Source organism: Scyliorhinus torazame, chromosome 19, assembly GCF_047496885.1.
Source record: "Scyliorhinus torazame isolate Kashiwa2021f chromosome 19, sScyTor2.1, whole genome shotgun sequence".
NCBI classification, from domain to species: domain Eukaryota; kingdom Metazoa; phylum Chordata; class Chondrichthyes; order Carcharhiniformes; family Scyliorhinidae; genus Scyliorhinus; species Scyliorhinus torazame.
This window is the reverse complement of record NC_092725.1, coordinates 94,988,184-95,000,213: the sequence shown is the minus strand read 5'-3', so window position 1 is coordinate 95,000,213 and position 12,030 is coordinate 94,988,184. Positions and strand designations below refer to the sequence as shown.

The 12,030-nt window shown below is 47.4% G+C and overlaps 1 protein-coding gene across 3 annotated transcripts in view; it reads right to left on the bottom strand.

Moving 5' to 3' along the window:
- Nucleotides 1-10,036, bottom strand: part of gas2l3 (growth arrest-specific 2 like 3) — a 61,935-nt gene extending 51,899 nt beyond the window's left edge. For all 3 annotated transcript variants that reach the window (XM_072484837.1, XM_072484836.1, XM_072484839.1), the window contains exon 1: nt 9,840-10,036. The gene's annotated coding sequence lies outside the window, so the exon portion shown is untranslated. The remainder of the gene's footprint in view (nt 1-9,839) is intronic.
- Nucleotides 10,037-12,030: the final 1,994 nt, after the last annotated feature.

The window sequence follows — 12,030 nt, the reverse complement described above, 5'->3', positions numbered from 1 at the left end:
TCAAAACTGGAAAAAATTGACCTATGGGTGGGATTTCCCACATGCTCCTGCCATATATTTCACCACCTCGGAGGCAACCATCCATTGACCGGGATGGAATTGTTTTGGTCACAATGCTGTCAAAGAGGCCCTGGGGTGGTTTGGGTTTGGGCACGGGTTGGTAGATTTGGTCTGGCCGTTGCACAATGCGGGGGCTGCAAGTGTGCAAACAAACCGAGTGAGTTTGGGGTACTTCGGGCTGCATTGTGGGATAAGGGGAGGGTGCCCACTCTCCCCATTGCTCTTCACCTTGGCAATAGAGCCATTGGTAATGGCGCTTCGGGCGTTATGGGACTGGAGTGGACGGGGGTCATTCAGCACAGGGTCTTATTGTATGCGGACAACCTGCTACTGTATATTTCGGATCCAGTGGGTAGCATCAGAGGCAATATGGTGATCCAGAAGGAATTTGACCAGTTCTCGAGATACAAATTAAATACGGGGAAACGTGAGGTGTTCCCGAGTGAGGCTAGAGGGTAGGAAAGGAGACTGGGGGAGTTGCCGTTTAGGGCGGTGGGGGCGAGGTTTAGATATTTGGGTATCTGGGTGGCATGGAGCTGGGCGCAGTTGCACAAGCTGAACCTGGCTTGGTTTGTGGAGCAGATGAGGGCGAATGTTTCTGTTCGTGTTTCAGGACCTCCCATTCTTCATCCCCAAGTCGTTCTTTAGGAGGGTCAATGAGCTGATTTCTGGATTTGTCTGGGCGGGGAAGGCTCCGCGGGCTAGGGGGGCTTTCTTTAAAGAGCGGGGGAGGGGGTTGCTGGCATTGCCGAACATGAAGAATTACTACTGGGTGGCGAAATGGCCCGTGGGGTAGGGGTCATCGTGTCGGGACACGTGTTAAAGAGCTTTGCTTTTGCCGCCTTTACAATTCTCGCTAGCCAGGTGCTCCGTGAGCCCAGTGGTGGTGTTGCCCCTAAGGGTGTGGGGGCAATGGCAGCAGCATCGGGGCTGGAGAGCGCCGATTTGCAATAACCATAGGTTTGCACCGGATGGCTGATGGCTGGATGCGGGGTTTTGGGTATGGTGGCAGGCAGGGATTGAGCACTTTGGTGATCTGTTTATAGGGGGCAGATTTGCGAAGTTGGAGGAAGAGTAGGAGTTGCCCAGGGGAAAATGACTTCAGGTACCTGCAGATTTGGGACTTTGTAGGGAGCGAGGTGCCGTCCTTTCTTGGGCTGCCATCCCTGGGGTTGCAGGACAAGGTGTAGAAGATAGGTGTGGCTGGTGTGCGGGGGGGGGGGGGGGGGGGGGGGGGGGGGGGGGAGCATGAATCACATCCACATGTTCTTGGTGTGTCCAAGATTGAGGGGGTTCTGGCAGCGATTCTCAGACGTGATGCCAGAGGTGCTGGGTGTGGAGGTGGTCCGGAGGCCAGAGGTCGCAATCTTTGGGGTGTTGGAAGATCTGGGAGTTCAGGGGGTGAGAGAGGCCGATGTTTTGGCCTTTGCCTCCCTGACAGCCTGGTGATGGAATTTGCTCGGGTGGCGGGACTAGGAGCTGCCGAAAGCTGGGGTGTCGATGAGTGACCTGGCAGAATTCCTGAGTCTGGAGACGGTTAAGTTTGTCATGAGGGGGTCAGCAGATGGGTTCAGGATGGTGGTGGTGGGGGGGTTAAAATGGGAAGGCGGGACAAAGGGGAAGAGTTGGTGTCAGGGGCGGATGTTTATTGAATTGTTTGGTTATTCCTTCTGATTCTGTTTGCACATATGAAAATGTCTCGAATAAAAATATATATTTTTTTTAAATTAAAATATCTGATTCCTAAAGGGCTTGACAGAATAGATGCTGGGAGGGTGTTTTCGCTTGTGGGGAGTCTACAACTAAGGGGCACTGTTTAAAAATAGGGCATCTCCCATTTAAGATGGAGATGAGGAGGAATTTCTTCTCTCAGAGGATCATTAGATTTGATTATTTGTTCCACAGAGAGCAGTGTAGGCTTGGCTATAGAATATCTTAGCACCGATTTGGACAAAGTTTTCATTGATACGAGAGGCCATGGTTCTGGGGAAGCAGACAGTAAAATGGAGCTGAAGCCAATCAGATTAGCCACAATCATTTAAAATGGAGGAACAGGCTTGATGGACCAAATGGCCTACTCCTGCTTCTAAAAAGCGTATCATCTCAATTCAAGTCTATATTATATACAACCCTATAATATAACTGTCATGATATTCAAACACACACATCATGATGGACACACCAACAGGCAAATCAGAGCACACAACACCACAACCAATCACAGACAAGAACACCAACCACATAAAAAGCACGAGCACGACACCTGGTGGTCAGTAGGTCTGGGGACAAAGAAACAGAGAAGAGCTGTTACAACATCACAAGCAGGGAACCCCCACGTGCAGAGTGCAAAGACAAAACTGTACATAGTAAGTTTGAATAAAATAGCGTTGTACCATATACAACCGTGTTGGCTCATCTGTGTGTCAGAACACCCAACACCACATGGTACAGGAGTGGATCGATACCTGCCTACTAACCTGCCATTCTGGACATGGACCGCACCGACAAACCGCAGCCGTTGCAAGTCGCGGGGAACCTAGGTACCAATTGGAAGCTCTTCAGGCAGCGATTTGACCTGTACATCCGTGCCACCGAAAAACAGAGTGCCTCGGATGAAACGAAGATTGCAATGCTCCTCTTCTACGCAGGTCAGCACGCCACCGACGTCTTCAACTCACTGGTGTTCGAAGAAGGCGAAAACCATTCCAAATATGACACGGTCATCCTCAAACTGGACCAGCACTTTCAAGTTGAAGTAAATGAAAGTTTTGAAAGATACCTCTTTCAGCAACGCCTGCAAGGTAAGGAGGAGCTTTTTCAACCCTTCTTGACGCATCTCCGGATTCTAGCGCAGTCCTGCGGTTACGGCACCACCACAGAGTCCATGATCAGGGACCAGATTGTTTTTGGCGTTGCCTCTAGTGGCCTACGCCAGCAGCTTCTTAAAATAAAAAGCCTCACCTTAGCGTCTGCTGTGGAAGCCTGTGTCCTCCACGAAAATGCTACCTGCCGTTTTGCCCGATTTCAGGCGTCCGAGTTGGCACGGAGGGGGTCCCCAGCCGTCGAATCGGCAAGCCAGGCCGCCCACGACGTCGAACGCATCCAGGCCGTCGATTACTTCCCGACCCACGGCCCGGACGACAGCGGCCGCTTCCCGCGCTTTTCGCGGTCTCCCGCGCAGGTGCGCGCCAAAAATAACGGCCACAACGAGGGACGCACTGCGCAGGCGCGCCCACCGCAAGATCGCACTGCGCATGCGCAGTGGCGCAACGAACGCCGTGACGTCATGACGTGCGGCAATTGTGGAGCTCTACATTTAAAAGGGCAATGTCCTGCAAAAAACCGACAGTGCCTCAGATGTGGCAAGATGGGCCACTACGCAGCCCACTGTCGTTCGGCTCAACCCATGGATCCGGCGCATCCTCGACAATCTCGCAGACAAGTCAGGACCGTCCAGCCCACGCATCAAGACTTCCAGTTAAGTGATGCAGATGACCAGGATGCCTTCCGCGTTTCCGTCATCGATGTCAACAAGGTCAATGCCATCAATCCAGCCGATGAGTGGTGTGCCACCCTGACGGTCAACCCGAACTCGTCGCAAGCCCATTAGACTGGACTTATAATACCGTTCATATGTTTAACAAGTTGCACAATTTTACATGATAACCTGTTGTTGTTTATCGTTCCAGATGTCGTCTGACTGGACAACTGCTCAAGTTTTTTTTTCTTCTTCTCTCGTTCGCATTTATGTTATGTTATGGTACAACTTGGTTCATGTGACGCACCCGACATCGCCCCATGTACATAGTTCCGTCATATGCACATGCTGCACACGACACACACACACTCTTAGATGCACTCACGACACGATCATATTTATTACCACGTAGGCACATATCTTTGTAAAAAGGGGGGATGTCATGATATTCAAACACACACATCATGATGGACACACCAACAGGCAAATCAGAGCACACAACACCACAACCAATCACAGACAAGAACACCAACCACATAAAAAGCACGAGCACGACACCTGGTGGTCAGTAGGTCTGGGGACAAAGAAACAGAGAAGAGCTGTTACAACATCACAAGCAGGGAACCCCCACGTGCAGAGTGCAAAGACAAAACTGTACATAGTAAGTTTGAATAAAATAGCGTTGTACCATATACAACCGTGTTGGCTCATCTGTGTGTCAGAACACCCAACACCACAATAACCTTACATTAATTTAACAGACCAAGAGTTGGATATTCTTGTGCAGTTAAATATATTTCCTGGATTCGACTTCGCAATGCTCACTTTAAAAGCTCGCGTGATTATGGCAGATGGGGTTTCAGCATTGTCTCATCTGAAAGTTGGCCACTCCCTCCACACCCAGGGCACAATCCGGTGTCGAAACTCAGCAGGCCAGAACATCTCATTGCACATCGACAAAAAACCTCTCAAAATTGTTCAACAAAAAATGCTGTTAAGGAAAATGTATTTAAATATCAAGTAAAGCTATATTCAGGTACGAAAAAGCAAAAATTGTTTGAAAGCAAAAGGGCACCACGCCAATGACAACAGAACTGTATAAATTCACATAAATAGCAACAGGCAGCTCATTGTGGCTGCAATAAACAAAAAACACCCGGAGGATTGGAATGTGACTAAACTATAGATTTAAATTACAATATTTCAGTACTCAAGGCGATTCTGAGACTGTAACTAACACGCTGCGTTATCCCTGCCATGCTTTGTCTTTTAATAAGCAATCAAAGCACAATGATTACACATTTCCATAATGGAATCAATTTTACCCTGAAACCACCCAGAAAGACATTTAGATTTGTCAGCACCTAGTGCAGCGTACACTATACTGGGAGTTGTCCCAAAGTATTTTACAGCCAATGGAGTACGCTTGTAGTAACTGTTGCAATACAGGAAATATGGAAGCCAAATTGTGCACAGCAAAGCCCCAAACAAAATATGACAATGGCCAAGTAGCCAAAATAAAAACAGACTGAGGGAAAGTCTCCTACTCTTTTTCAAAACAGTGCCATGGGATCTTTTACGTGCATCAAGGACAGCAGCAAGAGCCTCGTCTGAAAGACAGTAACTCCAACAGTGCAGCAGCCCCAGTGGGTCAAGGCGTGTGTCTGGATTATGTGCTCAGGACTCTGGATGGAACTTGAACCCACAGCCTTCCGGCCTGAGCGAGAGAGAGTGCTACCCACTGAGCCACGGGTTCTTATTTTTGCTACTATCCCAAACCAGGTTGTTCTTCATAGGAGTACATTGGGAGTGGTTGGATTACAAGCAAATTCTATTCATTACTAAATGTGACTCATTTCTGCTATGAATAACAGTAACCAGTGGAATGCTTAAGTTCCTTTTTTTAAAAAGGAAACTCATTTACTTGCTGGTTATAAAGGAGAAAGACCTAAATGCACAAAATATAAAATCAGAAGAAAATGTATGTGGTTTGATAAATGTTTAAGTGACAAATCTTTTTGTATGGATTAACTGAAATTTGAATTTCCTTGTGCTCCGAGTTTAGTGTTATATTCTCAACGCTCTGTTTAAATCCCTCCATTGCCTTTCCCCTTCCGATCTCTGTAACCTTCTCCAGCTCTACAAACTTCCAAGATCACTGTATTCCCCCAATTCTGGCCTCTTGAGCACCCTCGATTTTAATCGTTCTATCATTGCCAAACTCCTCTGTCTCTCTCAACTTTTAGACTTTTTAAACTCTTGGGTCACCTAATCTTTCACACTCTGCTGTGGCTCAATGTCAAATCTTCCCCGATTACACTCCTGTGATCTACCTTAAATGGTGCCAAATAAATACAAATTGCTGTTTACACGTTGATCAATGCATATTCACTAGAACACAATCTGAAACTTCAGTCAATCTGTTCTCATCGACTTAGATCAACAATTCCACATCAGCTTGTGAGTACCTTTTTGATCTGTCTTCCCTTGTAAACTAATCTGTTTAGTATGATGCTCACAGGAGGGCAAAGGGAAAATGTTTTTAAAAATCACAAACACAAGTTGTGCATCATCTCATCCCCATTCAACCCTTCAAATATAGCACAACCTGGGTAACACTTTAATACATTTTGCTCACAGCGTTGATCTTAATTAATTTTCAATGTTATTGGCAGCGTGCAAGAGGTTGAACTCTGAAAAGGCTGAAACCTTCTGAGAACTGAAATACTATTGTCGAATCTGATTGCAATGATTTTGTATAAATGAATATTAATAGCTACAGAATGCCCTATTAACAAAAACATGCCTGCTTGGCACATCACAATTCTTGGTTCACAACAGCTCAAAGAATGAAGTATTTAAAGGCTGCTATTTGCAATGCACAGGAACATTCTGCCAGGGTTCGAATGTTAATTAACCTCTGATCAAGCTCATTCAATGTTCTGTAGTTTTAAAGGGACATGCCCACACCTTGGCAGCAGAATACTATATTGTGTTCTTATTGAAAGGGTTGTGAACCTTTGGAATTCTCTACTTCAGGGAGCTGTGAATGTTCTGATGTTGAATATATTCAAGACAGAGATCGATAGATTTTTGGGTACTAAAGGAATTAAGGGATGTGGGGATAGTGCAGGAAGGCACAAGACCAGCCTTCCTTGACCAATGGTCAATTCCAACTCAATTTCCTTATGCTCTACAACACAAAACCTTGCATTTATATAGCTCCTTTAACGCAGTGAAATGCCCAGCATACTTCATAGGCATCTAATCAGAAACAATTTAAACCAAGCCACACAAATAGATAACCAAGTCTGGTGACCATAAGCTTGGGTCAAGTGGCAAGGGCATTTTGGAATGAGCAATAAATAATAATCTTTATTGTCACAAGTAGGCTTACATTAACAATTCAATGAAGTTACTGTGCAAATACTAGCTCAACCAGTGATTTCCACATTCCATGAACAAAAAATACTATCATCTATTAAGATGCACTGCAGCAACTCACCAAGGCTCCTTTGACAGCACCTTCCAAACCTGCAAACTATACACCGAGAAAGACACGGGAAACACCACCACCTGCAACTTCCCCTCCAAATGATTCACCATCCTGACTTGGAACCACATCGCTATTCCTTCACTGTTGCTGGGTCAAAATCCTAGAGTGCCCTCTCTAACAGCACCCTGGGTGTACCTACACCACATAGACTGCAACGATTAAAGAACAGTACGAAGTCTTACAACACCAGGTTAAAGTCCAACAGGTTTGTTTCGATGTCACTAGCTTTCGGAGCGCTGCTCCTTCCTCAGGTGAAGGAGCAGCGCTCTGAAAGCTAGTGACATCGAAACAAACCTGTTGGACTTTAACCTGGTGTTGTAAGACTTCGTACGATTAAAGAAGTCAAGGGAACTTGGTCTGTGAATATGTAGCTGGATTGGTGGAATAGAATCTGGTTAAATGATGCACGATACAAGCTTTTCTAGAGCAATCTGTAAGAGCACCAGCCAATTATTCTCTCAATGGACTCCTGCACAGAGAACATAACATTACCTCCCATACTACAAATGTGTCAGCCATAGCTCAGTGGGCAGCATACTCCACTCTGAGTCAGACTTCAGTACATAAACCTGACTTTAGTGGGGTACTGAGGGAGCGCTGCATTATTGGGGGTGCCATCTTCTGGACAAGATGTTAAACCGAGCCTTCATGTGCCCTCCCAGGGAGATGTAAAGGATCCCATGGCACTATTTTGAGAAAAATTAGGAGAGTTTCTCCCTGGTGGCCTCGTCAATATTTATTTCTTAGTCAACATCACAAATTGTGAGAGATTTTTCCTTTCATTGTTATATGTGGGATCCTGCTGAACACAAATGGACTGCTGCCTTTCACACCATTTTGACAGTGACCACAATTTGAAAGAACATAATTTACTACGAGGAGTTTCAGGACAACTGCACCCCCCCGCCCCCCCCAAACGCACACACACAAAATTTGATGAACAAAACATCTCCAATATGCAGTGGCAACATTTACATCCAGCTGAGGGGGTCAGGTTGGACTCCAGGTTAAAGTCTCAACCAAAAGACCTTCAACCCTAATGGGGTTACACTCTTCCCCATTCCGTACCACCACCACCTCATACTGTTGAGTGAGAGTGTGCTAGTGTAGCCTCACACCACCATCACAGGATAACTCGCTGCACAATCCAACCCTGCCATGATTTATATATCCCCATGAGAGATTTCATCATTAGATCACAAGTAAATGATTCTTGAGGTGCCTGAGCTTTGAACTCTGGGAATTGTGTTAAAATTGTAAATAGATGGAGCCTTCTGCAACCAGAAGAAGTAATTCTATAAATCTCAGAGCTAACCCTGCCCATTATGATCAGTTCTCTGATTAACAAATCAACCTGAACATATTTAAAATATTACTCAACTCATTAGACAAAAATTACACAAAATATTTAGACAGGTTTATAATGCTTATGTTGCAAACCACAAATTTAAAAGAGAGACTGGACCTGGAATACAAATGTTTTAATGCTCATTTGACAGATAGAAACTGCCTCTTTACCCAGCCCTCACACAGGCTGTTCACCACAATCACCCACCTCGTTCCACGCAACCTCTCACATCTACCACAAAGCCAAACCCCCAACCTCACTCCCAGCCCTTAAAGCCCACTCCACCCAACCTCACCACGCATTCCCAATTTCACTGCCCACACGCATTACCCATTCTTCAGTGTTCCAATTTTGGCAATCCGTGTATTGAGGTTTCTATCCCTCCCCCAACACCCCATGGCCCGCCACCACACCCCAACACCCCCTACCCCAGCTCCTCCAGCACCCCCCAACCACCCCAGTCCCTCCGACCACACCACACCCCAGACCGCTCAGTCTGCTATTGCACCCCAACCCGCCACCCCAACTCCACCAGCCCCCATGATCCCACTGCACACCAGCCCAGAACCGCACTCCAGCCTATCCCCCCCACCACCCCCCCCCCCCCGCCCCCCCACATCCGAACCCATCCTAACCCCGCCACCACACCACTATCCAACCCCCCCAAACCATCCCCACACCCCAACTCCTCCGGTCCCCAACCCCACAAAACTCCACCCCCAACCCCAAAACACCACCCACCCACTGACCCCAACCAACACACACCCCTCCCACCACATCCCAATCCACTCCAGCCCTTCCCCTCTGTATTCCACCCCCATAACCTCAATCCCCTTCCCCCCCAATTTCAAATCTCTGCTCCAAAGTCTGAGCCAAGTCAAATGCTATTCTCACCCACACCCGTCCTGACTGGCATCACCCAGGACCAGATATGGAGATTCAAATCAATATTGGAAGCAGAGGTGGGCTCAAAAGTGCTTGGCTGGCTACCCACTCCAACCCAGGTGTCCCTAAAACTCCCACACCCCAAACCAATAATTTCACCCCATACCACACCCATTCTCCCTGACTTCCTTGTGCTCTAATGCCCTGTGCCATAACACCCCAAACCCTCCTGCCCTCCCTATACCCCACAGACCCCATACCATCCGTATCCTCCCCATAACATGACCCCCCCCCCCATAACTCCTATGCCCTCCACATACCCCTGATCCCATGCTCTCCATATACCCCCATAATACCTGTACCCTCCCCTCGAACTCCTCTCCCTCTAAACTCCCCAGTTCCCTTTCTCGCCTCCTGTACCCTCAGTGATTGCAGTAACTCCCTTCCTGTCCAGGCTCCCGAGGGGAAACTTTGTATGTAAAATGTAACTGAGGGAAGAAACAAAGTATCACCTGTGGCTGTTTTCTCCCGGGTCCGACAACGCAGCTGCCTTGACCGGGTTCCCCAGCGCTGTCCCGGGCTGGGTGTCTCCGGTCCTCCTCTCCTGTCCAGGGGTTTCCTCTCCCGTCCCGGTTCCACCTTCACTCTGTGTTTTTCTCAATCGTTGTTAAACCGCCATTCAACCCCGTGGGCAGCGCCATTTGAAACAGCCAATAGCGGCCCGGCCGACAGCGTGTGGGGGCGTGGCCTATGTGGAAGAGGGCGGAGCTTGGAGAGGGGGCGGGGCTCAGCACAGCCCCATTCACAATATTTCCAGAATCTCCAAATTTAGCCGCAAACTGCAGTGATATCCTAATTCATATATACTCTGCACACACACAAGTTGTTTATGTACACCAATTATTAATGTAGATTATATTGTAAACAATAAACATTTATGGTTAGGGTGTTTGTAAAGTCCTTGTGCAAATTTAAACTTTATTGCTTGGAAGATCCATGAGCAGGATAGGCTCACCAATGTCAGTGTTCTCACTCAGGCCAACATCCCCAGCATCTAAGCATTGACCACGCTCGATCAGCTCTGCTGGGCGTGTCACATTGTCTACATGCCTGACATGAGACTCCCGAAACGGGCGGCACGGTAGCACAACGGTTAGCACTGCTGCTTCACAGCGCCAGGGTCCCAGGTTCGATTCACGGCTTGGGTCACTGTCTGTGCAGAGTCTGCATGTTTTCTGCGTGGATTTCCTCCGGGTGCTCCGGTTTCCTCCCACAAGTCCCGAAAGACGCGCTGTTAGGTATTTTGGACATTCTGAATTCTCCCTCTGTGTACCCATACAGGTGCCGGAATGTGGCGACTGGGGACTTTTTGCAATAACTTCATTGTAGTGTTAATGTTAGCCTATTTGTGACAATAAAGATTATTATTGCAAGGTGTCTACTCGGAGCTTCGGCACAGCAAGCGAGACCCAGGAGGGCAGTGGAAACACTTCAAGAACACCCTCAAAGCCTCCTTGTAAAAGTGCAACATCCCCAGCAACACCTGGGAATCCATGGCCCCAAACTGCCCGAAGCGGAAGAAAACCAGCCGAAAAGGAGTGGAACATCTCAAATTACCTCACCGAGAACAAGTATCGACAACAAATAGAGCATGTGACAACCCGGGAAGCCCACTCCCCCATTATGCCAATCACCATCTGCCCCACCTGTGACAGAGACTGTAGAGAAGTCACCTGAGTCATCATTGCCTCAGAAGGAAACTCATGTTCAAAGCAAGCAGATATGAAAGCATCATTCCTAAAATTTTAACACAATATAGTTCACACCTCTCACCTTCAATGTCAGCCTTCACACAGAGCCTGCTGGAAATACTCAGCAGGTTGAGCAGCATTTGAGAGTGAAATATTTCAGGTTGATGACCCTTCAGTTCTGATAAAATGTCGCAAAAGGTTAGTATGTAGACCCAGGAAGGCAAATGGAGCGTTGGTCTTTATTGCAAAGGGAATCAAGTATAAAAGTAGGGAAGTCTTGCTATGACTGTACAGTGCATTGGTGAGACCACACCTGGAGAACTGTGTACAGTTTTGGTCTTACTTAACGGGGGATATACTTACATTGGAAGTCAGTGCAGAAAAGGTACAGCACGCTGTTTCTTGATTAAAGAGATTATCTTCTGAAGGATGGGCTGATATTCATTTCAAAGAATGACAGCGATGGAGGAAAAAAAACGGGGAATTACACACAAAAATATTGAACTTTAAAATGACCATGGGTGCGATTCACCGTGCCACGTGCCCCTGTCAGCAGTGGGATCCTTTGTCTCGCCAGCTAGCCAATGGGGATTCCCATTGTGGGCACCCCCACGCTGTCGGGAAATCCACGGTCATGCTGGTGAAGCGGAGGATCCCGCCGAAGGAGAATCCAGCCCCATTACTTTAAAATAGACACAAACCCCAAAGATGGCTGAGAATGTGCAATTAGCCACTGACAAATAGCTGCAGGGTGTTTCTCTAAGTGATAATGGGGTTTCTCCCTGTGATTCCAGACAAGATACTTCTGAAAGCACCTTAAAGATCTAATTTCCTTGACTGTATTTCACGAACAAAGTGGTTAAAGGTTAGCTGAGCGAGAGCGGTCAGGGTTTTCCTGCCTGCTGCCCCCCTGTGCCTGCCTTGCCGGACTGTCTATGTGTGTGTGTATGCT